Source organism: Amblyraja radiata, chromosome 16 (assembly GCF_010909765.2).
Source record: "Amblyraja radiata isolate CabotCenter1 chromosome 16, sAmbRad1.1.pri, whole genome shotgun sequence".
Classification (NCBI taxonomy): domain Eukaryota; kingdom Metazoa; phylum Chordata; class Chondrichthyes; order Rajiformes; family Rajidae; genus Amblyraja; species Amblyraja radiata.
The window spans coordinates 29378714-29405883 of NC_045971.1; the positions used below are offsets into that span (position 1 = coordinate 29378714).

Sequence of the window (27170 nt, forward strand, 5' to 3'; positions counted from 1 at the left end):
GACTTTCCCTTTGAAGAATAGTTCCAAAGCTTCGTGATCTCCAGAGCGAAGATTTGTAGCCTGTCAGTCTTCTTGGATGACCCCTTATTTTTGAACAGTGATCCCGAGTCTAAATTCTTTGAGATTGACAGTTTTGTTTCGAGATGCAGCAAGGAAATGAGTCCTTTGGCCCACTGAGTTCACGCCGACCATCGATCACCCGTTCATACAAGTTCTGTTGTTCCACTTTCTCATTCACTCCCTACACACAAGGTACAATTTTACAGAGGCCAATTAACTTACAAACCTGCACGTCGTGGGCATGTGGAAGGAAACTGGAGCACCCGGAGGTAACCCACGCAATCACAGGGAGGATGTGTAAACTCCACACAGACAGCACCCGAGGTCAGGATCAAACGAGATCTCTGAAGCTGTGAGGCAGCAGTTCTACCATCTGCACCACGGAGTTGCCTTTAAGATTTGTATTTGCTGTTTTAATCAGGATTCTTCTAGTTTCCAGCAAATACATTCCTAGAATACACAAAGTAACTCATGGGGTCAGGCAGCATCTCTGGATAACGTAGATAGGTGATGTATGAGGTCCAAGCACTTATTCAGACTGATTCAACCAAAGATCATAGAAGGCTATATCTCTTGCTCTCTAGTACCTATGGATTCAGCTGATCAGGCTAATCCTATTCATATTCTCCAGAGATGCTGCCCAAAGATCTAGTATCTTTGATGCTGCCTGAGGCACTGAGCTACTCCAGAAATTTGTCTTTTGGTAGACACAATATGCTGGAGTAACTCAGAGGGTCGGGCAGCATCTCTGGAGAGAAGTTTCTGGGGGCGAGACCCTTCTTCAGACTGCTCTTTTGTTTGGTGTCTTTTATTTTAAACCAACAACTGCAATTCTTTGTTTCTACAAATATAATCCTGGCCTGTCCAATCTCTCTTCATTAGACAATTCCGAGTATTAACCGAGCAAACATTCTCCAAACAGCTTGATGCCCACTAACTTCCTAACCTCTGAGCTGCTTCCAATTTATTCACATCATGGAACGCTCCGGATCCCATTTATCCATGACAGGGTTTCTTTAGCTCCTGGTTGCTTCAGTCCAGACTCGCACTCACACACACACATTCACAAAATGGGAGCCCCTTTCTCGCATTAAGCGCAGCCTAACCCCGACCACTGATGTGTGGAGTTGCTCGATGTCATCGCTTTACTGGGCGAGAGTTGCTGCACGGGTCGGTGCCGCACTGTGGAAGTATGTGGACGTTTACCTATGTGTGGGTGAAACTCTGCCAGTCATAAATAGACACAAAAGCGTTCCCACCACTGACGGGCCGTGTGGTTTTGTGAGTCAGTGGCTGTGAAGGAGTCTTGTCTACAACTCCCCATGGCGTGAGTTTGAATAGCTGGCTGCAAGTTGATGGACTATTATTGGAGGTAAGGCTGATTGGAAAACTCCGACCGACAGTAAACTGTTTAGGCTCGCCGTGGCATTAACTATCAGCGCTTATAGTCGCTTATAACAGCCACCGGGAGCAGCGGAAATCTAAGTAGCTCTAACGCTATAATGCGTGCGGGGGGAGTATGTATATGCTCCAGTGTGTGTTGTGAAAGTTGGAGACGGTCCGTTGTGTTGGAGCTCCATCAAGTATGTCCATTCTGTCCGCTTCTGAAGCCTTTGCGTTTGTCTTTTGCTTTTTAAATCATATAACTGGTATCGGACTGAAAATTGATTCATTTTCTTTAAGTCGGACCATGACACATATTTCAACACGAGGGAAATATACTGTTGTAGGAACGATACGATTTAACTTTATTTATCCCAGGAGGGAAATTGATCTGCCAACAGTCATAAAACACAAGACACGTGAAATTTAAGCGACGAGTGGAAAGGATGGGGGATGTGCAAATATTGGGGAGGGGAGAAGAAGAGGGGTAAGGGGAAGGAACTGCAGATGCTGGTTTACACTGAAGATAGACACAAAATGCTGGAGTAACTCAGCGGGACAAGCACTAGCATCTCTGGAGAGACGGAATAGGTGACGTTTCAGGTCACGACCCATTTTCAGTCTGAGTTTCCCGCGGAGTTACTTCAAGTTTTTGTGTCTATCTTCAGGGAAATATACTTTGCATGTTCGTTGTTTGTAAACGTGACTTGGCAGGAGCCACGTCGTCCCAACAATGTCAGTCTCCACAAGGCGCTGAGATCACTCCAGTTTTGTGCAGCAGCTTCTGAGAGCTTGCAAACAACCCAAAGGCGTGTAGCTGAGGCTAAAACTAATGCCTACTTTCACCTGATTCCTACACAATCCATTGATTTTTATCTTGTATCCTATTTTCCACATTGGAGCACAGCCACTTGGGTAGCTTACAACCCAGCGGTATGAATATTGATTTCTCTAATTTCAAGTAACGCTTATATTCCTCTCTTCCTGCCCCTCCCTGGCCCTCGTTGTCCTGCCAGTTCCACTGTTTGCAGCCATATATTCCTTTGTTGTCCCCTCTTCCACAGCCAGCAATGGACCATTGTGTACTCCACCTTTCCTTGGTCATCTGATTTCCTCGGCTCTGATTTGTTCTGAAGCTTTTCATACTTCTAGTTTCCCTCTCCCCTGACTCACTGTCTGAAGAGGGGTTTCGTCCCGAAACGTCACCTTTTCCTTTTCTGCCTGACCCGCTGAGTTGCACAAGCATTTTGTATCGGTCATCGGTGTAAACCAGCATCTGCAGCTCCTTCCTACACACTCATCCAGCCCGCTCCCTTCTAGCTCGGGATGTTTAATAGAGACTGTTTCATCTTTAACTTGCATCGTAATACATATGTGTCATTCTGCCTTCTATAAGAATTTGGCATTGTTATAAGCAAAGCAGTATCGTATTTGAGCAGAGTAACACAGAGACATAGAGTCATAGAGTGATACAGTGTGGAAACAGGCCCTTCGGCCCAACTTGCCCACACCGGCCAACATGTCCCAGTTACACTAATCCCATCTGCCTGCGCTTGGTCCATATCTCTCCAAACCCGTCTAACTGTTTCTTAAACGTTGGGATAGTCCTAGCCTCAACTACCTCCTCTGGCAGCTTGTTCCATACACCCACCACCGTTTGACCCACAAACAGTTAGACCATTGGTTTTAGGTCTAGGAAGACAGAGAGCATTTCTTCAGGGAGTCAGGGGAATTCCAGGTCTACATTTAATGTGCCAACTAAAGACACCTCTAACAATGCAGCTCTCCGTCCATGTTAGGTAGAGGCACCAACGCAGATGACGTGTTCATTCCCCAACTAGGCATGAACTCTGAACTGAAATATATGATGCCATGTGTTCCTGTGCTAGAGTGTTGTGTGTTTATACACCAGTGTGAACGTTGGGATGTATGGTTAGGGTTGATACCCTATTGCAGTACTGATGGAGTCCAAGTCTCTGTCCTTTAGACATGCCTTTGAACCAGATACACAATTGGCTGCTGCTCCCTCTACACTACGCCCAATTGTTACACTTTAGTTTAGTATAAAGATATAGCATGGAAACAGGCCCTTCGGCCCACTCTGTGGAAATGGATAAAACCTGCAGTGTTTGGCTTTTTGATTTTTAACTATCCCTCACCTTTTTCTGGGACCAATGCCTTTCACCCAAATGATTTTGCATTGGGTGAAACTCCACTATGACTCACTAGTCTTTTAGTTTAGTTTTTTTTTACAGATACAGCATGGAAACAGGCCGCTCATCCCACCGAGTTCGTGTCGACCAGCGATCCCCCATAAACTTTCACTATCCTACACACTAGGGACAATTTACACTTTTTTACAAAAGCCAATTAACCTACAAACATCCTTGGAGTGTGGGAGGAAACTGAGTACCCGGAGAAAGCCCACACGGTCTCAGGGAGAATGTAAAAACTCCATACAGACAGCACCCATAGTCAAGATCGAATCCGGGTCTCCAGCGCTGTAAGGCAGCAACTCTACTGCTGCTCCACCATGCCGCACCAAAATGATGAATTAGGTATAAAGCAATGAGGGAATTCTACAAACGAGTGGAAAAGTATCATATAAATGTAATTGACGATGCAAACCTTGTGTATCTAATCTTTCCCTTTTGTTTTTGTTAAAGTCGTCACATCTTCTAACTTTCTTTCACCACTACAACATGGAAACAAACAAAACATGTTTGCCTATGTAGAAACAAAGAACTGCAGATATACCAAAGATAGACACAAAGTGCTGGAGTAACTCAGCGGGTCTGGCAGCATCCCTGGATAGGTGACGTTTTGGGTCGTGACCCTTCTTCAGACTGAAAGTATACGGGGTGGGGAAGAATTGGAGGCTAGAAAAAAACCTCTCGTCCAGCTCTCCCTCCCTCACCCCCACCCCCTACTTTCAGTTTGAAGAAGGCTTGCGACCCGAAATATCACCTGTCCTTTTCCTCCAATGATGCCGCCTGACCCATTGAGTTACTCCAACACTTTATTTCTATCTCATGTGTGTCTATGTTGGCTTTTATCCGCCTCACCATATTTTTTCAATTCCCCTTTCTTTTATATTATCCGGTATCCATTTGAATGCATTTATGCCATTTGCCACAGTGATTCATTGGAATTGCAAATTCTCACTGTTTATGGGAACTTTATTTGTATAAAGATTTTATTTTCCTGAGTTCATAGTTGGACATTTTATTTACCATTGTATATTTATGACTAGTTTTGAACTGTCACTGGTGAAAGCTTTTTCTCTATCTATGTTACAATCGCTTTCAGTGTTTTTCAGAATACTTATCAGATCAACCCCCCTAGCAGTCCAAAGAGGGGTCTCGAACTGAACGTCACCCATTCCTTCAATTTAGAGATGCTGCACATCCTGCTGAGTTACTCCAGCATTTGTAGCTATCTTTGGCTTAAACCAGCATCTGCAGTTCCTTCCTAAAACACCCCCTCCACATTATTAGTTGCAGAGGCAGGCGAGCAAGCTTGTTAAAACTTAGATAGACACAAGATGTTTAGTTTAGTTTAGATTAGAGATACAGCGTGGAAACAAGCCCTTTGGCCCACCGAGTCGGCACCGACCAGCGATCCCCGCACATCAACACTACACACATTAGGAACAATTTTACACATACCAAGCCAATTAACCAAAAAAAACTGTACCTCTTGGAGTGTGGGAGGAAACCAAAGATCTTGGGGAAAACCCACGTGGTCACTGTGAGAACATACAAACTCCGTACAGACAGCACCCGCAGTCGGGTTCGAACCCGGGTCACTGGCGCTGTAAGGCATCAACTCTACCGCTGCGCCACCATGCCGCCATGGAGTATCTCAGCATGACAGACAGCATCTATGGAGAGAAGGAATGAGTGACGTTTTGAGTTAAAACCCTTCTTCAGACTCTTTCCTGATATATCCCCTTGGCCACAATATTGAAGCACAATCTTCTTTGCAACTTTTTAACTGTGTCTTGAGAACCAAGAATCTGCACAATTTTCCAAGTGGGTTGGCGTAGCAAAATTATTCTGCAGGTTTGTGGTGACTTTATGCATTAGGGGCGGAACAGTGGTGCAGCGGTAGAGCTGCTGCCTTACAGAGCTAGAGACCCGGGTCCGATCCTGATATTGGGTGCTGTCTGTGCGGAGTTTGTACATTCTCCCTGTGACCGTGTGGGTTTTCTCCGGGTGCTCCGTTTTCTCCCACATTCCAAAGACGTACAGGTTTGTAGGTGAATTGGCTTCTGCAAAATTGTCCCTACATGTGTGGAATACAACTAGTGTACAAGTGATCATTGGTCGACGTGGATTTGGTGGGCCAAAGGGCATGTTTTCACACTATGTCTAAACTAAACAAAAAAAAATGAGGGATTGCTTTTTTTTAATGTGAATGGTATTTCTTATGCATTTTTCTTCTGCTGATCTGTAGCTTGGCAGCTTTCAACCTAAAAGTTTAGAAAGATTTAAAATTCAATTTGGGAACTGTATAATTTGATGATATTTTTTCAAAAGGGTCGAGTATCTGCTTTCCAAGATGTCTTAGACAAAAATTGTTGTGGCAATTTGGGGGAAAATACCACGTTTGGTTGGAGTGATTACAAAAGCAGTATTGCATGCTGAAACATGTGGGCACCTGGTGGAGTTGTGACTATTCTAAATAAAATCACACTTTAAATCAACTTTTCTTTTCATTTTGTACTATTTCTGATACTTGGAAATTGTTTTTCTGAATTCAAGACCCGCAAACTGTTAACTGCTCCCGTCTTTTTCAGTGAGGGGTGAAAGAGGTCAGATTTTCAAGAGCTGGTATCTCTTGCATAAAACCTTAGATCTGTGTCTCCTAGTTCTTGTTCCACCAGCTAATGGTAACAACCTTTGCTAGTCTATGATACCACATCTCAATCAAATCTTGTGCAAACTCTTTGTTCCAAGAGAAACACCCAGCATCTCCAAGCCACCATTCATCCCTCCCTGGGTCCATTTTGGCTAATCTCCTCTGCACAGCTGCTGAATGTTGACATCCTTCCTAAAGATCTAGATACAGTATTCTAACTGTAGCCTAAACAGTGCCTTATAAGGAGATACAAGGAACCACAGATGCTGGTTTACAACAAAAAAAGACACAAAGTGCCGGAGTAACACAAGGGGTCAGGCAGCATCTCTGGAGACCATGGGTAGGTGTAGTTTTGGGTAGGTACCTTCTTCAGGCTGATTCAAGCCTATAAGGTTCAGTTGCTTTTGAACTCAACACCTCAATTTATGAATCCTAAGAATCTGTAAGTATTGTTAATCACCCATTCATATGTCCTGCTATTCCATTTAGTTTGGAGATACAGCATGGAAACACACATTAGTCCACTGAGTCCACGTTGAGTATCGAGCACCCATTCTTATTATGTTCGCCCACTTTCTAATCCACTCCCTTAATACTGGGGGGATTTTACAGAGCCCAATTAACCTACAAACTGCACAACTTTGGGATTGCGGGAGGAAACCAGGGCACCAGGGGGAAACCCACGTAGTCACAAGGGGAATGTGCAAACTCCACACAGACAACACCAGAAGTCAGGATGGAACCTGGGCTTCTGGTGCTATGAGGCAGTGGCTCTACTAGCTGCACCACTGTGCCACTATCTTCAAAGATCTATGCACATGGCCATCAAATCCCTCTGCAATTGCAAACTTTGTAGATCTATATCATTTAGTCTCCACCCATCCGCCAAAACACATCACTTTATAGTATGTGTTAAACTTTATTTCTATGTATGTGCAATATATATCTTCAACATTTGCCACATCTCCAAGCTTGGAATCGGTGACGAATTTTGAAATTGTATTGTATTTGAATGAAATCATTTACGTACATCAAAAAAATCACCTGTAGCAGAGAGACCTTCTTGCAGCGTTACTACCTGCTGCCCACCAGATCATTTGCATGGCTTGTTCTGTTCTGTCCCACAACCAATGACTTTAGATGGGGTGGATGTGGGGAGGATGGTTCCACTTGTGCGAGAGTCCAAGACCAGACGTCATATTCTCAGAATTATAGGACTTCGTTTAGGATGGAAATTAGGAGGAATTTCTTTAGTCAGAGGGTGGCAAAACTTTGCCACAGAAGGCTGTGGAGTCCAAGTCAATGGATATTTTTAAGGCAGAGACTGATTAGTACAGACGTCAGAGGTTGTGGGGAGAAGGCAGGAGAATGAAGTTTAGAGGGAAAGATAGATTAGCCATGATTGAATGGCAAAGTAGACGATGGGCTGAATAGCCTAATTCTGCTATTACTTATGAAATTATGAACTCTTCTAAACCATGAAAGTCGATTTTATTAACCTTCCTCTTGGTGGTGTTAAGGAATGGATGACGTTTCGGGTCTCGACCCTTCTTCTTCCTACACTCTTGGTGATGTTGGGTGGTTACTCTGTCAAACAGCATCTTAAAATCCAAATAAATAACATCCTCTTCATTCTTTTCATCATATCTAATATTTTATTTTGCCTTTCCAAAGAGCACAAAATTATGGAGGGCTAGGGGTTGAGATGGATTTGGGGGTGGGGAGAGGTGGTGGAAGTCAAACTGATGTATGTGGGCTACATTGTTGTGGGGCATGTGCTGATGCTTAGAGGTGAGATTGTCATTAAATTCTCCAATCTTTTCTATCAAATGTTCACATATAATGCAGGGAGGTGATTTTAACCCCCTCTGCCCAAATAAGAGTTGAGTTTGAATTAATAATGGGGTTGTGGTGTTAGAAATCAAGTTGGTAAAGTTACTTTACCAATCTGTTGTTTAGGAGGAAAATGGTGAAATGTTTTCTCTTAAGAGAAACATTACTCATTAAGATCCAAGTGGATGAGGTTTGTGTTTCTGTAAGCAATCTATCCTGGTTTTCCACCCTGTATATGAGCGAATCAGAGAAAAAGAGTTACCAGACTGCTGGTCGGCACAGTAATGGAGTTGCCTTACAGTGCCAGATACCAGGGTGTGATCCTGACTACGGGTGCTGTCTGTACGGAGATTGTACGTTCTCCCTGTGACCGCATGGGTTTTCTCTTGTTGCTCCGATTTCCACCCACACGCCAAAGACATACAGGTTTGTAGGTTAATTGGCTTTGGTAAAAATTGTAAAATTGCCATAATGTTTAGGATAAACTGGTTGGCACGGTCTTGATGGGCCGAAGGGCCTGTTTCCTTGCTGTATCTCGAAACATAGTAACATAGAAAATAGGTGCAGGAGGATACCATTTGGCCCTTCGAGCCAGCACTGCCATTTATTGTGATCATGGCTGATCATCCACAATCAGCAACCCGTGACTGCCTTCTCCCCATATCCCTTGATTCCGCTAGCCTCTAGAGCTCCATCTAACTCTCTTTTAAGTTTATCCAGTGAATTGGCCTCTACTGCCTTCAGTGGCAGAGAATTCACAACTTTGAGTGAAAACGTTTTTTCCCATCTCAGTTTTAAATGGCCTCCCCTTTATTATAAGACTGTGGCCTCTGGTTCTGCACTCCCCCAACATTGGGAAAAATGTTCCTACATCTAGCTTGTCCAGTCCTTTTATAATTTTATATGTTTCTATAAGATATCCTCTCATCCTTCTAAATTCCAGTGAATACAGGCACAGTCTTTCCAACCTTTCCTCATATGACAGTCCTGCCATCCCGGGAATTAACCATGTGAACCTACTGCACTTCCTCAATAGCAAGGATGTCCTTCCTCAAATTAGGAGACCAAAACTGTACACAATACTCCAGATGCGGTCTCACCAGGGCCTTGTACAACTGCAGAAGGACCTCTTTACTCCTATACTCAAATCTTCTCGCAATGAAGGCCAACTTGCCATTAGCTTTCTTCACTGCCTGCTGTACCTGCATGTTTACTTTCAGTGACTGGTATACAAGGCCACCCAGGTCACGTTGCACTTCTCTTTTTCCACAATCTGACACCATTGTGATAATAATCTGCCTCCTTGTTCTTGCTGCCAAAGTGGGTAACCTCACATTTATCTACATTATACTGCATCTGCCATGCATCTGCCCACTCACTCCACCTGTCCAAGTCATCCTGCAACCACCTAGCATCCTCTTGACAGTTCACACTGCCACCCAGCTTTTTGTCATCTGCAAATTTGCTAGTGTTACTTTTAATCCCATCATCTAAATCATTAATATATATTGTAAATAGTTGCGGCCCCAGCACCGAGCCTTGCGGTACTCCACTCGCCACTGCCTGCCATTGTGACAGGGACCCGTTTATTCCTACTCTTTGTTTCCTGTCTGCCAACAAATTATCTATCCACGTCAATACCCAACCCCCAATACCAGGTGCTCTAATTTTGCCCACAAAATAGTAAGATTAAACGAGAACTTACCAGTTCGAAGTTTGAACGTTATTTTATGAGGAGTACGTTGAGGGAATACGTGAAGAACCCCGCCAGGACGCATGCGTGTCATTCTTCAAAGCAGCGGTGTGAAATCACAGATAACTGTAATGACTTAAACATAGTAAGATTAGAGAAGAAATACCAGTTGAGTATATGATCATGGGTGGGAGCGGAGGGCACGTATTCCCTCAACGTACTCCTCATAAAATAACGATCAAACTTCGAACTGGTAAGTTCTCGTTTAATCTTACTATTTTACTTCGGAGTCACGTGAGTGACTACGTGAAGATTTCAAATCTCTGTGATTTCATGCCATGGAAACGAGTCCATGCATCACATCTGCCTTAATGACTGTAGGAGGAATTGTGTCAACATAATTTAGACATGAATCCGACATTGAAATCCATGAAATTTATTAACACAAAATTATAGCCCCTATTTATGGGGTAAATTAAATTACAGAACTTAAAATTGTTTCTGCAAACGTTCCAGGTTTAATGACTGGTTTATGATAAAATAGTTGGAATGTTTTTTCCCCTGACCATCCTGCTGTCTTGAGGATTTGGTCCATTGGTACATCCAACTGCATAGCTGCCGATGTAGCTGCAGCCCTGGTGGAATGAGATTTAAAAATATTAGTATCCACCCCAGCCTGTATTAGAACCTGTTTCAGCCATCTTGAGATGGTCTGGACCGTCACTCTTTTGTGTGGTTGCTTATGGCTGACTAAAAGTGCCTTCTCATTGCCTCTGATGATTTTCGTGTTCTCCATGTATAACGACAAATGTCTTACTATACAGAGACGATCATCTGTTGGGTAAGACCTAAATTCTATATTGAGGCCTGCTGATCCCTGTCTGTTCTGCTTAACTAATTCATAAATATGAAACGTAATATTTTAAGATGAAGAAGTCATGTTGTCCAGTCTTAATTTATGTAATGACTGTACCCTTTGTGCCGTGACCAAAGCCATTAGCATGACTGTTTTTAATGTCAGTCTATGTAGGGACAGAGCTGTTGCTGGAGACCAATACCTGAGCATCTTCAGGACAATACTCACATCCCATATTTGGGAGTACCTGGTTCTTGGGGAATTGGTATTAAAAATTCCCCTCATAAGTTTTGTTACCAGTGGGTGAGGCCCAACAGAGTGACGCTCTGTTCCTTGCCATAGATAAGTTGACAGGGCACTTCTGGCGCAGTTGATGGCACTATAACTGAGCCCCTCATCATAATGGAGGCCTGCCAGGTATTCCAAAACAGACGGGATGTTCATTTCTCTGTAGGTGATGCTGTTTTTGTGACAATACATCTCCCACTTCCTGATATAGACCAGATACTGTTTTTTGGTGGACTGTCTGTGGGCCGCCGAAATCATGTTCACTGTTCGGTCCGTCAGTCCCAGCTGTAGTAGAGGTATTTTTAGACTCTACAAATTAATAAATTCAAATAGTTATGGCATGGGTGGCTATCCCTCGTTACGGGATGAACCAATAAGTCTGGTCTATTCGGGATGGTGATACATGGTTCTAATACCATGTTCAGTATCACTGGGAACCATGGTTGAGGAGGCCAATCAGGTACTACCAAAATACCAGACGCAGAGTCTTGCTGTATTTTCCTTAATACCCGACTGATGAGGCAGAAAGGAGGGAATGAATAAATAAACAATTTCCCCCAATGCAGCGAAAATGCATCTGTCGCCGCTGCCCCAGGGTCTGGTTCCCACGAAACATAGTTTGATAACTGGTGATTAAGCCTGGATGCGAATAGATCGATATCTGGTGTTCCATACCGTGCTGTAATATCAGCAAATACTTTTTTATTCAACATCTATTCGGTGTTTTCATTAAATTTGCGTGACCTGGTGTCTGCCACTAAATTTAGTTTACCTGGTAGGTAAGTAGCTGATATCCAAATATCTCTCTGGATACACCATTGCCAAATTGTATTAGCCAGATTGTCATATGATGTCGATTTGTTTCCACCCATGTGGTTGATATATGCTACCACGGTGGTATTGTCAATCTGTAGTCTAACATGCTGGTGATATGACCCAGTACAATATGACTTTAGGCCATAGAATGCACCCAACATTTCCAGGTAGTTTATGCCCAGTGTTAGTAATAATGATGCCTCCTGAGCAGTCCATCTACCTCCACAGCTGGAGATGGTTTTGGTGGCACCCCAACCAAGTGCACTGGCATCAGTTTGTAGTACCATAGAAGGGTTGCTGATAATGATTGGATTGAAACAAAGCCGAATGTTATCTATCCACCATTTTAGTTTGGTTGTCCAATACAGCCTGTTCTTGTAGCTGGTTAAAGGACATATAATCTATACTGGCAGCTTGTTTTTGCTCCAGGTTTTGGCCAGTCTGGTCTGGCTGTATGAAGTTGAACACCATGTCCAGTAGATTTTCACGTTCCTGCACCCCCTGCACACTTGATTTCTCTTCTGCAAACCCCTCTTCAGGATCAGCCCAGTACTGACCCCCAGTACTCCCCTCTGACGAGGGAGAAGCACTGTGCAGCCCTACAAGAGGTGCTGCTGTGGGTTTTACATAGAGCCCACAGTGACTCGACTCCATCTCCCGGAGCCTGTCACGTTGGAGCAAATGCTCCACACACCGCTCCATCCGGCTCCAGCGCTCACGGTCGCTGGCCGCCCGCGGCTGCTCAAAGTCGGACTCATCTGAGTCCACGACTTTGTTGGTTTTTTGTTTTGCCTTACCGCCCGGCCGCGGAGTGGATCTGGCTGGTGCGGAGGCGACATCGGGCACAGCTGATCCCATTATAGGTGATTCAAGTGCTGCTGGTCGCTGCTGGCTGCCCGCTACTCCGCGGTCCTCCCCCACCAGCTTTGTCGCAGCCCTCGTTGCTTTCTTCGACTTGTCCATGCTCCCCACCTGTATCAGTATGGGAAAACACAAAAAGACCGCAGAGTACTCTTACCTGCAGGTTCCGGCTTTTACACTGCCGCTGCGGGGGAACGTCGTTCCACCCTCGCTGACTGTTTCGCAATGCATGTAGCGATATGACACGCATGCGTCCTGGCGGGGTTCTTCACGTAGTCACTCACGTGACTCCGAAGTAAAATTGTTCCAGTGTATGAAATTGGTTCACTTGGTCGGTCACCCCATTACAGAAAGGATGTGAAGGTTTTTGGAGTGGGTGCAAAAGAGGTTTAGCAGATTGCTGTCAGGATTAGGCAGTTAGCTATAAGGAGAGGTTGGACAAATTTGGATTATTTCCTCCAGAACGCCAGAGGTTGAGGGGAGACCTGACAGAAGTGTATAAAATTATGGGAACGATAGATAGGGTAGACAGTCGGATCCTTTGTTTTCCCAGGGCGGAGATGTCAGAGACTAGAGGGCACAGCTTTAAGGTAGGTGGGCCAAAGGGTAAAGGAGATTTGCAGGATATAAATGTTTTACACAGAGGGTGGTAGGTGCCTAGAAGTGCTGCATGGAGGTGGTGAAGCCTGATATGAGAGAAGTGTGTAAGAGGTTTTTAGTTAGGCACATGGATATGTAGGGAATGGAGGGATATGGATCACGTGCAAGCAGAAGAGATTTGTTTATCTTGGCATCATGTTTGGTGCAGACAATGTGGGTTGAAGGACCTTTCCCTGAAATGTACTTTTCCATGTTCTACGTAGATGGAGGCCTTGTGGCCTATAGATTATATGCTGCCTTTCATTTTCTCACTACCATTCCCTCCCTCCTCTCTAATACTCCTCTAAATTATTCTTCCTAAAGAGCCTATCCACAATCATGGAAGCATGGAATGGTTACAGCAGAAAAGGAAGCCCATCATGCCGGCACTGGTTTTCAACAATAGCAACTCTTTAGTTCCACCTACAGAACCTGTTTCCATAGCTGTGCATTATTTATTCATCATATATTTGGCTTGAAGACTGCAATGGAACCCAGCACATCTCCAGATAGTGCATCCTAGATCCCAACCACACATTGCAGAAACTATTTTATCTCTTGTTACTTTTAAGTGTTTGCCCCTTTATACTTGTGACCTCCGGTCCTTGAGCCTGGAGAGAGGATGTGGAGAAGATGTTTCCACTAGTGGGACATTCTAGGACCAGAGGGCTCAGCCTCAGAATAAATGGACGTACGAAAGGAGGTGAGGAGGAATTTGTTTAGCCAGAGGGTAGTGAATCTGTGGAATTCATTTCCACAGACGGCTGTAGAAGTTGTCAATCGGTATTTTTAAAGCGGAGATGGATGGGTTCTTGATGAGTAAGAGCATCAAAGGTTACGGGGAGAAGGCAGGAGAATCAGGTTAAGAGGGGAAAATTGATCCGCATGATCGAATGGTGGAGCAGACGATGGGCCGAATGGCCTAATGTGCTCCTTTGTCTTATTGTTTTATCTCTTCACCATAGGAAACAACCTTCATCTATTCATTTTGAACAGATTCATTTTCATGACGTATACTCACATCAGCCTTCTCTTCATGACAGCCTCACTAATGTTTCTTACAACTACTTTTCCTTATTTCAGGAACCATTTTCAAAAAACATTTTTTAATGTTTTGTGATGCCAGAAATAAACAGTTGAGGTCAGACTGGTGTTTAATAAGGTCAACATAACTTCCCTGATTTTATGCCTTATGTCTCTAATTCTTTTCAGAAAGCTCAATGTTAATTTGTTCCAGGAATGAGTTGCATATTTAAACCTACTCTGCATTAAAGTTATTTGCGTTCCCCCTTGTATACTAGTCTATACCGAGGGTGACGGAGGAACTGAAGGAAATTCACATTAGTCAGGAAATGGTGTTGGATAGACTGATGGGACTGAAGGCTGATAAATCCCCAGGGCACTGATGGGTCTGCATCCCTGGGTACTCAAGGAGGTGGCTCTAGAAATCGTGGATGCATTGGTGATCATTTCCAATGCTCTGTAGTTTCTGGATCAGTTCCTGTAGATTGAAGGGTAGCTAATGTTATCCCATTTTTTAAGAAAGGAGGGAGAGAGAAAACAGGGAATTATAAACCAGTTAGCCTGACATCGGTGGTGGGGAAGATGCTGGAGTCGATTATTAAAGATGAAATAGCAGCACATTTGGATAGCAGTAACAGGATCGGTCCGAGTCAGCATGGGTTTACGAAAGGGGAAATCATGCTTGACAAACTTCTGGAATTTTTTGAAGATGTAACTAGGAAAATGGACAAGGGAGAGCCAGTGGATGTAGTGTAACTGGACTTTCAAAAAGCCTTTGATAAGGTCCCACACAGGAGATTAGCAAATTTTCAGATGACACAAAGCTGGGTGGCAGTGTGAACTGTGAGGAGGATGCTATGAGGATGCAGGGTGACTTGGACAGGTTGGGTGAGGGACAGATGCATGGCAGATGCAGTATAATGCGGATAAATGCGAGGTTATCCACTTTGGTGACAAGAACTGGAAGGCAGATTATTATCTGAATGGTGTCAGGTTAGGAAAAGAGGAAGTAATAATAATAATAATGGATGGGATTTATATAGCGCCTTTCTAATACTCAAGGCGCTTAAACCTGGGTGTCCTTGTACATCAGTCACAAGGTACAGCAGGCAGTGAAGAAACCTAATGGCATGTTGGCCTTCATAACAAGAGGATTTGAGTATAGGAGCAAAGCAGTACTTCTGCAGTTGTACAGGGCCCTGGTAAGACCACACCTGGAGTATTGTGTGCAATTTTGGTGTCCTAATTTGAGGAAGGACATTCTGGCTATTGAGGGAGTGCAGTGTAGGTTCACGAGGTTAATTCCCGGGTTGGCGGGTCTTTCATATGGCGAAAGAATGGAGCGACTGGGCTTGTATTCACTGGAATTTAGAAGGATGAGAGGGTATCTTATAGAAACATATAAAATAGTAAGATTAAACGAGAACTTACCAGTTTGAAGTTTGATCTGTATTTTACGAGGAGTTACGATGAGGGATTACGTGAAGAGCCCGCTCAGCACGCATGCGCGGCATACTTCAAAGCAGCGGTGTGGAATCACAGATAGACACAGTTATTGAAGTAAACATAGTAAAGACAAGGAGACATCAGTTTATCAGTTTGATCCATATTATTGAGGGTGGGAGCGGAGGGCACGTAATCCCTCATCGTAACTCCTCGTAAAATACAGATCAAACTTCAAACTGGTAAGTTCTCATTTAATCTTACTATTTTACTTCGGAGTCACGTGAGTGATTCCGTGAAGACTTCAAAGCTCTGTGATTTCAAACCGTGTAACAGTTATTACTTCACGTACTGCCGAAGTCTTTGAGGGAGGAAGTGTGTTATCATAATCAACCAATGAATCTGTTTGTAGAAAAACACAATGGTATTTTTTAACAATAACAACAAAGAAATTAAATTGCTCCCCTGGGCTTAAATTAAATATTTGCAGTCTGTAAAATCTTTCCTGCAAATAAACGAGGTTTTGCCAATGGCTTATTATAACATTTCTGAACAGTCTTTCCCCCGACCATCCTGCTGTAGCCAGGATGTGGTCTATAGGCACGTCCATTCTTTTAGCCGTTGACGTGGATGCTGCCCTGGTGGAATAAAATTTGTACATGTTAGTGTTTATCCCAGCAGTTTTTAGCACCTGCTTGAGCCATCTCGCAATGGTTTGGCTCGTCACCCGACCATAAGGTTTTTTATGACTGACCCACAAGGCTTTTCATCTCCCTCGAATATTTTGGTTGTGTCTATGTAGGATAGTAGGTGGGTCATGGCACATAACCGTGGTTCTGGCGGGTAAGCCCGGAATTCCACGACTGGATTAGGTGTTCCTGGTCTGCTCTGTTTGATCAGTCCCTGGATAACGACAGAGATCTGGTCTGGAGCTGTGAGCATGCTGTCCAGTCGCAATAGGTGTAGTGACTGGACCCTCTGTGCAGATACAAGTGCCATCAACATGAGTGTTTTGAGCATAGATTGTTCCAGGTTGAGGGATCTGGCTGGTGGCCATCCCCTGAGGTATGTCAGGACCACACTGACATCCCATGTATGGGTGTACCTTGGTCTAGGGGGTTAGAGTTGTAAATACCCTTCATTAGTTTGACCACCAGCGGGTGGGACCCCATGGCCTGTTGTCCTGGAGCTGGTTTTAAATAGACAGGCAGGGCACTTCTAGCTGTGTTGATGGCTCTGTAGCTGAGTCCTTCATCGTGGTGAAGGTTCGCCAGGAGTTCCAGTACGTTGGTAACTGTAGCTGTTGAGTAGGTGGTCCCTGTATCCAAGCAGTACTTCGCCCATTTTTTGATGCTGGACAAGTGCTGTTTTTTAGTGGATGTTCGGAGGGATGCTGACATGGTGTCGACGGTTTGTTATGATAATCCCAGTCCCAGAAGTGGTTTGTGCAGAATCTGCAACCCAGGAGTTTGATTTTTTCATGGCACGGGTGGCTTGTGCCCGACACTGGGTGTTAATAACTCTGGGTCACTGGGGAATACCATCGGAGCTTCAACAACCATGTCATGGAATATTGGGAACCATGGCTGTGTAGGCCAGTCGGGTACTATCAAAATACCTGAAGCAGAGTCCATTTGTATTGTGCGTAGTCCCCGACTGATGAGGCAGAAGGGAGGAAATGCATAGAAGAAGAATTTCCCCAATCCAGCGCGAACGCATCTACCGCTGCTGCCTCAGGGTCTGGTTCCCAAGCGACATACATAGGTACCTGGTGATTTAGCCTTGATGCAAATAAATCGATATCTGGCGTGCCATATTGCTTGATAACTTTTGCGAAAAACGTGACCTGGTGTCTGCCACTGTATTTAGCTTACCTGGCAGGTAAGTTACTGATAGCCAAATATGTCTTTGGACACACCATTGCCAAATTGTGTTGACCAACTTGTCGCATGATACCGATTTTATGCCGCCCATATGGTTAATGTAGGCCACCACCGTAGTATTATCTATTTGTAACCGTACATGCAAGTGATGCATATTTATGCATATGCTGTTAAACCATAAAAGTCACCCAACATCTCTAGATAATTAATGTCCAGTGTAAGTGGTAACGATGACTCTGGGTTAGTCCATCTACTATTTGTGCTGGATATAGAGTTAGTTGCTCCCCAGCCTTGAGCACTGGCGTCTGTTTGGATAACTGACGTAGGGTTAGTGATGATAATAGGCTGAAACTATGCCAAACGTTTTTTGCCCACCACTGTAGTTCTGATATTACTTCAGTGGGTAACTTCATGACACGATCATAATGACCTGTATGTCGTTTTTGGTGCAAAGGTCCGAATTATGTAGCTGGAAATGCTGCTACCATTTTCCCAATTACTCTGTTACTTGTCGAGTAGTTGGTAGTTTGTTGACCATTAAATTGTTGCATGATTGTGCCAATTCAACTATTTTGTCTCTTGGCAATGTTACAGTCACGTAGACTGAATTAATTGTGAAGCCCAAGTAGCCCATGATTGTGGATGGCTTCAACTTAGATTTATCTGGATGTAAGACAATCCCAGGGTTTCGAATAACTGTTTGGTAGCTGATACAGCTAACATAGTCAATTCCATGGTCTTGCCTACCATTTAAGATATCATCAAGATATGCCATGACAATATGTTTTTGTCTTCTGAATATTGCCAGAGCTGGTTTTAGTGTCTTGGTGAACAATCTTGGGCTGATGTGAACCCATTGGGTAACGCTTTAAACTGCTATAGCTGCCCCATCCAGGTAAATTTCAGGTATCTGCGATGATCCTTGTGAATGGTACTAAATAGTGAACATCTTTAAGATCAATGCTTGCCATGAAGTATCCTTTGAAATTTAGTTGTTTGGCAGTAACAACCGTTTCCATTTTGAAAAGTATATACTTAACAAACATATTTAGTGAAGTTAAGTCAATGATGATGCGACATCCACCATCTTTTTTGGGTTTAGTGAATATATTTGATACGAATTGCAAGGGTTCAGGTTTTCCCATGATACCCTTTGTAATTAGTCTCACCAGTTCAGCTTGTCCCTCTCGTTTCTTTAATGGAGAGGGGAAAATACCCTGTGGGGTGAATGTTGACCTGGTGGCAATTTTTCTAGTATGAATTGTATTTGTATCCACTAATGCCATTGAGTATATACTGATCACTCGTGATAGACTCCCATGTGTTAGTATTGCTCTATATGCTGGTAGGAACCAGACCCACCTACCTCCATGGTTATGGGTATTCTTCTGTTTCCTGCCGGTCCAACGAGTGTTGCACGTCGTCTGACGTGGCGGTGACGTTGGGGGGTGGCACATTTTCCATGGGGTCCGCTCTGGGCCCTGGTCTAAAGAAAGACTTTCGGTGATAGAATGCGGACCTCGAGCTTTCATCAGTCCCATATGGTAGACGTCGACTGATGGACGCGATGGGGTGCTGCTGCGTAGGAATTATTGTTTTTGGTTTGCTCGTCCCGGCCCTGCCCTCATGAGACCGAAAGTTTTTTAAAACCTTTTTCATGTCCTTCATATGCTTTGTGAGGTTTTTGCCAAAGAGCAGTGGGTCTGGCTCAGTGGCTGGGGTATGCACAACCCCGCAAATGTAGGATTTTTATGGCAGGTCTTATGATTTGTTTACGAAGGTTGTGGTCATCTCCGTATTTGTCCACGGAACGAGGAAAACGATGTGATGGCTGACGTCAGGCTTTTAACGGCCTCCTGCACGTGGGGTTTCCACGTAGCGTTCCACCACACCTAGCAGCTCTTCCTGTTCCTGCACCCCTTGCATACTCCCGAGATCTTCAGCCATTGTCCCCTGTTCTTGACCAGCCCAGTCCTGGTCACCAAAGCTACCCTCGGGTAAGGAGGAAGCAATGGACAGTGCACAAGGCACTGTGGAGGGAGTGCCTGAACTCCCCCTGCGAGAGCGCCCCTCACGAAGCGCGTCTCGCTGGAGCTCCTGCTCCAAGAGCCGCTCCATGCGGCTCAGGCGGCTGTCTCCCCTCCCCGTGCGGGTGGAGAGACGTCCCCGTCCGACAAGTCGGAGCCACCGGCCGGACGCCTCTTCCGTGGCTTTACTTCCAGCCCGCTGCTCAGGCGCTAGCGGGCTGGGCTCGGCACGGTGTCGGGGTATAGCGGAGCGCCCGGTAAGCGGTCCTACCGCCTTGTTGCTGCCCCCGCCAGATGGAACGCTCCTCCGTGGAGTCGAGTGGGGGGCAGGTCTGTTCAGGCAGCTGTCTTTCCCCCCGTGCGGGTGGAGAGACGTCCCGTCCGACAAGTCGGAGCCACCGGCCGGACGCCTCTTCCGTGGCTTTACTTCCAGCCCGCTGCTCAGGCGCTAGCGGGGCTGGGCTCGGCATGGTGTCGGGATAGCGGAGCACCGGGTAAGCGTTCCTACCGCCTTGTTGCTGCCCCCCCCCAGATGGAACGCTCCTCCGTGGAGTCGAGCGGGGGACAGGTTTGTCTAAGAGCCTTTCTTCTCTGCCTGAAAGCAGAAGGCTCCCTGTGAAAGAAAAACCCGACCTCAGAGCTTACCTGACGGTCCGTTCTTTCACCTCCGTAGCGGGAGCGCCTGACTCCCGATGCGGCCGCTGTTGCTCTGCTGAACGTAATGCCGCGCATGCGTGCTGAGCGGGCTCTTCACGGAATCACTCACGTGACTCCGAAGTAAAATTAGTAAGGGATTGAACACGCTTGATGCAGGAAACATGTTCCCGATGTTGGGAGAGTCCAGAACCAGGGGCCACAGTTTAAGAATAAGGGGTAGGCCATTTAGAACTGAGATGAGGAAAAAACTTTTTCACACAGAGAGTTGTGGAATTCTCGGCCTCAGAAGGCAGTGGAGGCCAATTCAAAAGAGAGTTAGATAGAGCTCTTAGGGCTAGCAGAATCAAGGGATATGGGGAGAAGGCAGGAACGGGATACTGATTGTGGATGATCAGCCATGATCACATTGAATGGTGGTGCTGGCTTGAAATGGCCTACTCATGCACCTATTGTCTATGTATCCCTGGCCCATTAGCTTTCTGCCCAAACAGAGCAACTCTGCTCTATTTAACTATCTAACCAATGTTTTTCAAAGCTCAATTCTAAGAGGCTTCCAGTGGATTGGAAAACTGTGAATATAACTTCCTTGACAAGAAGGGAGAGAAACAAAAAATGGGAAATTATGGACTAGTTAGCTTAATATCTGTTGTTGGGAGGATGCAGGAGGTCACCATCAAGAAATACATTGCTAATCATGTACCAAACCTTATCGTAATCAAAATAAGTAAAGATGGTTCTATAATAGGAAAATTGTGCTTGACAAATAAGCTAGAGTTCCTGCAGGATGTAACAAGCAGAGAAGATCACGGGGAACCTTGTAATGCATTTGGACTTTAGAAAGTATTTGTAAAAGACGGCTGCACAAAGAGATCGAACTATGGGGATGTTAATGTGGAATGAAGTCTGGTTATTGCAGAGAAGGCAAAGGTAGGGTAGTGTAGAAATAGCAGGGGCTAAGGCAGAAATATTTCAAATGTCATTAGAAACGGGAATAGTGCCGGAGGATTGGCGTACTGCGCATGTTGTTCCATTGTTTAAAAAGGGGTCTAAGAGTAAACCTAGCAATTATAGACCTGTTAGTTTGACGTCAGTGGTGGGCAAATTAATGGAAAGAATACTTAAAGATAATATATATAAGCATCTGGATAAACAGGGTCTGATTAGGAACAGTCAACATGGATTTGTGCCTGGAAGGTCATGTTTAACTAATCTTCTTGAATTTTTTGAAGATGTTACTCGGGAAATTGATGAGGGTAAAGCAGTGGATGTTGTGTATATGGACTTCAGTAAGGCCTTTGACAAGGTTCCTCATGGAAGGTTGGTTAAGAAGGTTCAATGGTTGGGTATTAATGGTGGAGTAGCAAGATGGATTCAGCAGTGGCTGAATGGGAGATGCCAGAGAGTAATGGTGGATGGTTGTTTGTCAGGTTGGAGGCCAGTGACGAGTGGGGTGCCACAGGGATCTGTGTTGGGTCCACTGTTGTTTGTCATGTACATCAATGATCTGGACGATGGTGTGGTAAATTGGATTAGTAAGTATGCAGATGATACTAAGATAGGTGGGGTTGCGGGTAATGAAGTAGAGTTTCAAAGTCTACAGAGAGATTTATGCCAGTTGGAAGAGTGGGCTGAAAGATGGCAGATGGAGTTTAATGCTGATAAGTGTGAGGTGCTACATCTTGGCAGGACAAATCAAAATAGGACGTACATGGTAAATGGTAGGGAATTGAAGAATGTAGGTGAACAGAGGGATCTGGGAATAACTGTGCACAGTTCCCTGAAAGTGGAATCTCATGTAGATAGGGTGGTAAAGAAAGCTTTTGGTGTGCTGGCCTTTATAAATCAGAGCATTGAGTATAGAAGTTGGGATGTAATGTTAAAATTGTACAAGGCATTGGTGAGGCCAATTTTGGAGTATGGTGTACAATTTTGGTCGCCTAATTATAGGAAGGATGTCAACAAAATAGAGAGAGTACAGAGGAGATTTACTAGAATGTTGCCTGGGTTTCAGCAACTAAGTTACAGAGAAAGGTTGAACAAGTTAGGGCTTTATTCTTTGGAGCGCAGAAGGTTAAGGGGGGACTTGATAGAGGTTTTTTAAATGATGAGAGGGATAGACAGAGTTGACGTGGAAAAGCTTTTCCCACTGAGAGTAGGGAAGATTCAAACAAGGGGACATGACTTGAGAATTAAGGGACTGAAGTTTAGGGGTAACATGAGGGGGAACTTCTTTACTCAGAGAGTGGTAGCTGTGTGGAATGAGCTTCCAGTGAAGGTGGTGGAGGCAGGTTCGTTTTTATCATTTAAAAATAAATTGGATAGTTATATGGATGGGAAAGGAATGGAGGGTTATGGTCTGAGCGCAGGTATATGGGACTAGGGGAGATTATGTGTTCGGCACGGACTAGAAGGGTCGAGATGGCCTGTTTCCGTGCTGTAATTGTTATATGGTTATATGGTTATATGGTAGGGAGTAAAAGTTGAAGTAGACAAATTTTAGAAAGGCCGAAGAATCGAGGATTGATGAGGAACTGGCACTGAAGAGAAGGTGAGGCCCAGGGCAGATCAGCCATGATCATATTGTGGGGGTGGGGGGAGGGGGGTGAGAGTGGGGGTGGGGGTGGGGGTGAGAGTGAGCCGACACAAAAGATATCCATCCATCAGGCATCGCTACACCACAAATAAGTTTGTTCAGTCGGTAGCCTTTGTGACATCTGTTGTTATCCACACATCTGTTGCAGCCGTTTTTCAAACTTGCTCTTCTACTGGTGTGGTTCTCTGATGTTACTTGGGGTGTGACAGGATAATGATGTGATTTTGAAAATTCTCAATCAATCCCATCGTTTGATCAAAATGATGTGGGTACATTTGGATTAGGTTTGTTTTGCCTCATCTTCCGATCAGCATGTTATTTTGTTCTTAGTGTCATCTCCTCCATGGTGTAGTTTACATTTCTGTGGGCCCCCCTCACCTCTATTGCTTGCTACATTACCTGCCCCTCCTCTCTACCAGTATTCTCTTCACCCCCCCCCACCACAATCAGTCTGAAGAAGGGTCCCAGCCCAAAATGTCACCTATCCATGTTCTCCAGAGATGCTACCTGACCTGCTGAGCTACTCCAGCTCCTTGTGTCCTTTTGAGTAAACCAGCATCTGCACTTCCTTATTTCTTGGCCCAACGTTTAACTATTCCCTCTGGAATGCGACTCCGGACTGTCAAAGCTGCCACAACCAGACATAAAAACAGTTTTTATCCACGAGTAGTTGCTCTACTCAACAGCCAAAAATCTGTAGCCTCCCTTTGATCTGGTATTTTGTTGGTTCACATGCTTGATCAATGGTGTTTTATCATTAATGATTTATTATTATTAATGTTTAGTGTTTTCTGAGTCATTCGTAACTGTCACTGTATGTCATGTTGTCACTTGTGTGCGGAGCACCAAGGCAAATTCCTTGTATGTGAATACTTGGTCAATAAACTTACTTACTTGCTTCTGATTTTGCTTATCTTCCATGGATTCAGTTACTCTTCCTTTGTCATTTCCTCTATCATTTCAACTCCCACTAGTTGAGCTTGCCGCAGATTCTGCAGTTTAATCGGGTATGCAGAGCATTTTTTTCTGTGAATGTCTTGCTGCCCACAGTTCCTGCATGGCAGAGAATTTCAGTGAATTGTGGATGCAGCCCAGGCGATCACACAAACCAACCTCTCTTCCATTGAAGATGGACACAAAAGCTGGAATAACTCAGCGGGTCAGACAGTATCTCTGGAGAAAAGAATAGGTGACGTTTCAGGTTGAGACCCTTGTTCAGACTTCTTCAAGTTCAAACCATCATCTGCAGTTCCTTCCGACACACTTCCTTGCATTGACTCCATCTACACTTCACGCTGCCTTGGCTAGGCCAGCAGCATAATCAAGAACGAGTCTCACCCCGGACACTCTCTCTTCTTCACTCTCCCGTCAGGCAAGAGATACAGAAGTGTAAGAACGTGCACCTCCAGTTTAGGGACAATTTCGTACCAGCTGTTATCAGGCTGTGAACCATCCTATCAACAACTAGAGTGGAGTCCTGAGCTACTATCTACCTCATTGGAGATCCTCAGACCATCTTTAATTGGACTTTACTGGACTTTATCTTGCACTAAGCATTATACCCTTTATTATGTATCTGTATACTGTGAATGGCTCGATTGTTGCCATGTATAGTCTTTCCGCTGACTGGTTAGCACGCAACAAAAGCTTTTCACTGTACCTTGGTACATATGACAATAAACTAAACTAAACGTAATTATTGTCTCTATCTTCCCATCAACTACCCCTGGATTCTATCACTTACCCACCCTGCAGGGGTAATTTACAGCAACTAACAAACCTGCATGTCTTCAGGATGTGGGTCGAAAAGCTTTGAAATCTCTGTACCTCTAATTTAACCTTTCATTCATTTTTCCCATGTACCGTTTCATACCTCTCGTTTCCCTCTCCCCTGACTCTCCGTCTGGAAGATGAGTCCCGAACCTATTCCTTTTCTCCAGAGTTGCTGCTTGACCCACTGAGTTACTCCAGCCTTCTGTGTCTGTAAACCAGCATCTGTAGTTCCCCTGGAGGAACAAGGGGAAATGTGTAGGAGGGAACTACAGACTTTGGACTTTGGAACTTGATGCCGCGGATCCACTGGTTAAATTTCAAACTCAAAACGTCTTCTCAATTTTGCAAAGATCTTACCAGAATTTTTTATTTTCCTGACCGGTCCACTTCCCAGCATAGATCCAATCCATTCCCTCTTGCTCCTGACAAGATACAGCTTGATGGCCAGCTTCAGTTTTACATATATTTTCCAGCCCATTCTCAATCTCCCAGCTCATTATGGGCTGGAATACAGCCATCCTTCACACCCTCAGTGCCCACACTCACCACGAATTAGTGTTGACATTTCTGAAAAAGAATTACATTTGGCATTCGCCTGATTTCTTGTTGGCGTGGAGCGTCATTCATTGATCACTGCCAGCATGCTGCATCCTCTCGTGCCAAAAAACTCTTAATTGCTCTTTGAGATTCAAATCCGTTTATTTGTGTTGGTTTACAGATGACAGGACTTGTGCTCCCGAGAGACACAAAATATGTTCCCCACACAGAACATGGAGCAATAATGAGTGAAACAATGCGATGAGAGCAAACAGTTCACACGCATCTGTAGCTGCATAAAACTCTGATAATGCCGCACTTTACTGGGGCCAGATTAGCAAATGCTTAGCCCTTGTGGATGTTATCAATACCCAAACACATCCTTCATTTACCCTTTTCGGAAGCCACACATTATTATAAGAATTTTCTCGGATAAACCGTCTTAGTTTAAAAGGAGCTCAGGGAGAGGGAGCTTGGTTAGTTTAAAGAGAGCACGGGCATCGTACCCTGATGGGTGGACAGGAGGGCCCAAATATGGGGGCAGGGAGTGTGTGGGATGGGGCCTCAGTTAGAGGGGGTGAGGATTGGGGACTAGGGTTACCAACTTTCCTATTCCCAAATAAGGGACAAACTCCTGACGGCAATTCGTTGACCGACTCGGCCGTGGCTGGGTGAATGATGAGTTGGCCCGGGTGCTGGACTGCACACAAAGCCCAGCCGGTGGGCCAGCTGAGGAGTTTTGATCCCGGGCGCCGGGGGAGGGCACAAAGTCTGGCACCCCATCCAGCTCATGAACCGATGATCGGCCATGAGAAGGAGGGGTGGTGGTGTCGGCGGTAAGCGAAGGTCCGAAGGTCGGACAGCTGGCCGGGCTGCCGACCGACGGGGCCACGGGCGAGGTGCTGCTGCTGCACTCCATGGGCTGCACTGCATCGGGATGGGTGAGGCAGTGCCGGACGCGGCGCTCCAACCCGACAGTCCCCTCGACTCGAGTAGTAGCAGTCAAATACGGGACAAAGGCGGTCCCTTATGGGAAAAACCTATTTAGCCCAAAATACAGGATGTTCCAGCTAATACAGGACAGTTGGCAACCCTACTGGGAGCCCAGTGAGAGGGCAGAGAGTGGGGGGGATTGGGGCTCCAGTGTGGAGGTAGAAAGAGGTGGTATTGGGGCCCTAGTGAGAGGGTAGGAGATGTGGGGAAATGGGCGGGAATCCTGGAGGGAGCGGGGGGCGCGTCCCCCCCCCCCACATCCCCCCCATGCTTTGAGAGGTTGGGGACAATCCCCCCCATGTTTTGTAATCCAGACTTTATTAGACGCTTTCTAAGGGCTGAATCGGCCCGTTCAAGGGGCCTTTCAGCACCCGGCGTAGCTATAAAATCAAACTGCTGCATCGAGGCGATCGAGGCTCCCGATATTGAAGCCCCCGCCGGCTGATGAAAGACCCCGTGAACGGGCCGATTCAAGCCCCGCGATTCGGGGTGGACGAAGCTGCTGTTGCTGGAGTCCGGAGTAGGTCACCAATCAGGTCAGCTCCCGATGTTACCGTCCACAGGGCTCGCGGCCGAAGCCTCGCGTGTGTGTGCGCATGCGCGCGCACGGACGCCAATAAATTGTGTCTCCCCCCCCCCATGTTTTGATAGATATTTCCGTGCCTGGTGGGGACTGGAGCCTCAGTCAGTTGTAAGTGAGTACGTTGAATGTGACCTGGTGACCCAGATGCCAAACCATCAGATACTAGGACGTTGAAGTTTTACTGTATAGGATATCCACTTAATTCTTGCTAAAATCTGACGCTCTTCCTCTAGGTCTTCTTCAGTAGGACTTCCAATGCCATCTGATATAAGCTGTGCTCGTACTCCCTGGATCAGGGCTCTGCAGGAAACCCACAATGGATGCCATCACGTACAGTGGGTGGCTATAATCACCAAGCTGTTCCAG

The 27170-nt window shown here is 45.3% G+C and overlaps 1 protein-coding gene across 1 annotated transcript in view; it reads left to right on the plus strand.

Annotated features, from left to right (window-relative positions):
- Positions 1 to 1086: 1086 nt before the first annotated feature.
- gjc1 (gap junction protein gamma 1) overlaps positions 1087 to 27170 on the plus strand; it is a 95843-nt gene continuing 69759 nt past the window's right edge. The window contains exon 1 of the mRNA XM_033035387.1: positions 1087 to 1432. The gene's annotated coding sequence lies outside the window, so the exon portion shown is untranslated. The remainder of the gene's footprint in view (positions 1433 to 27170) is intronic.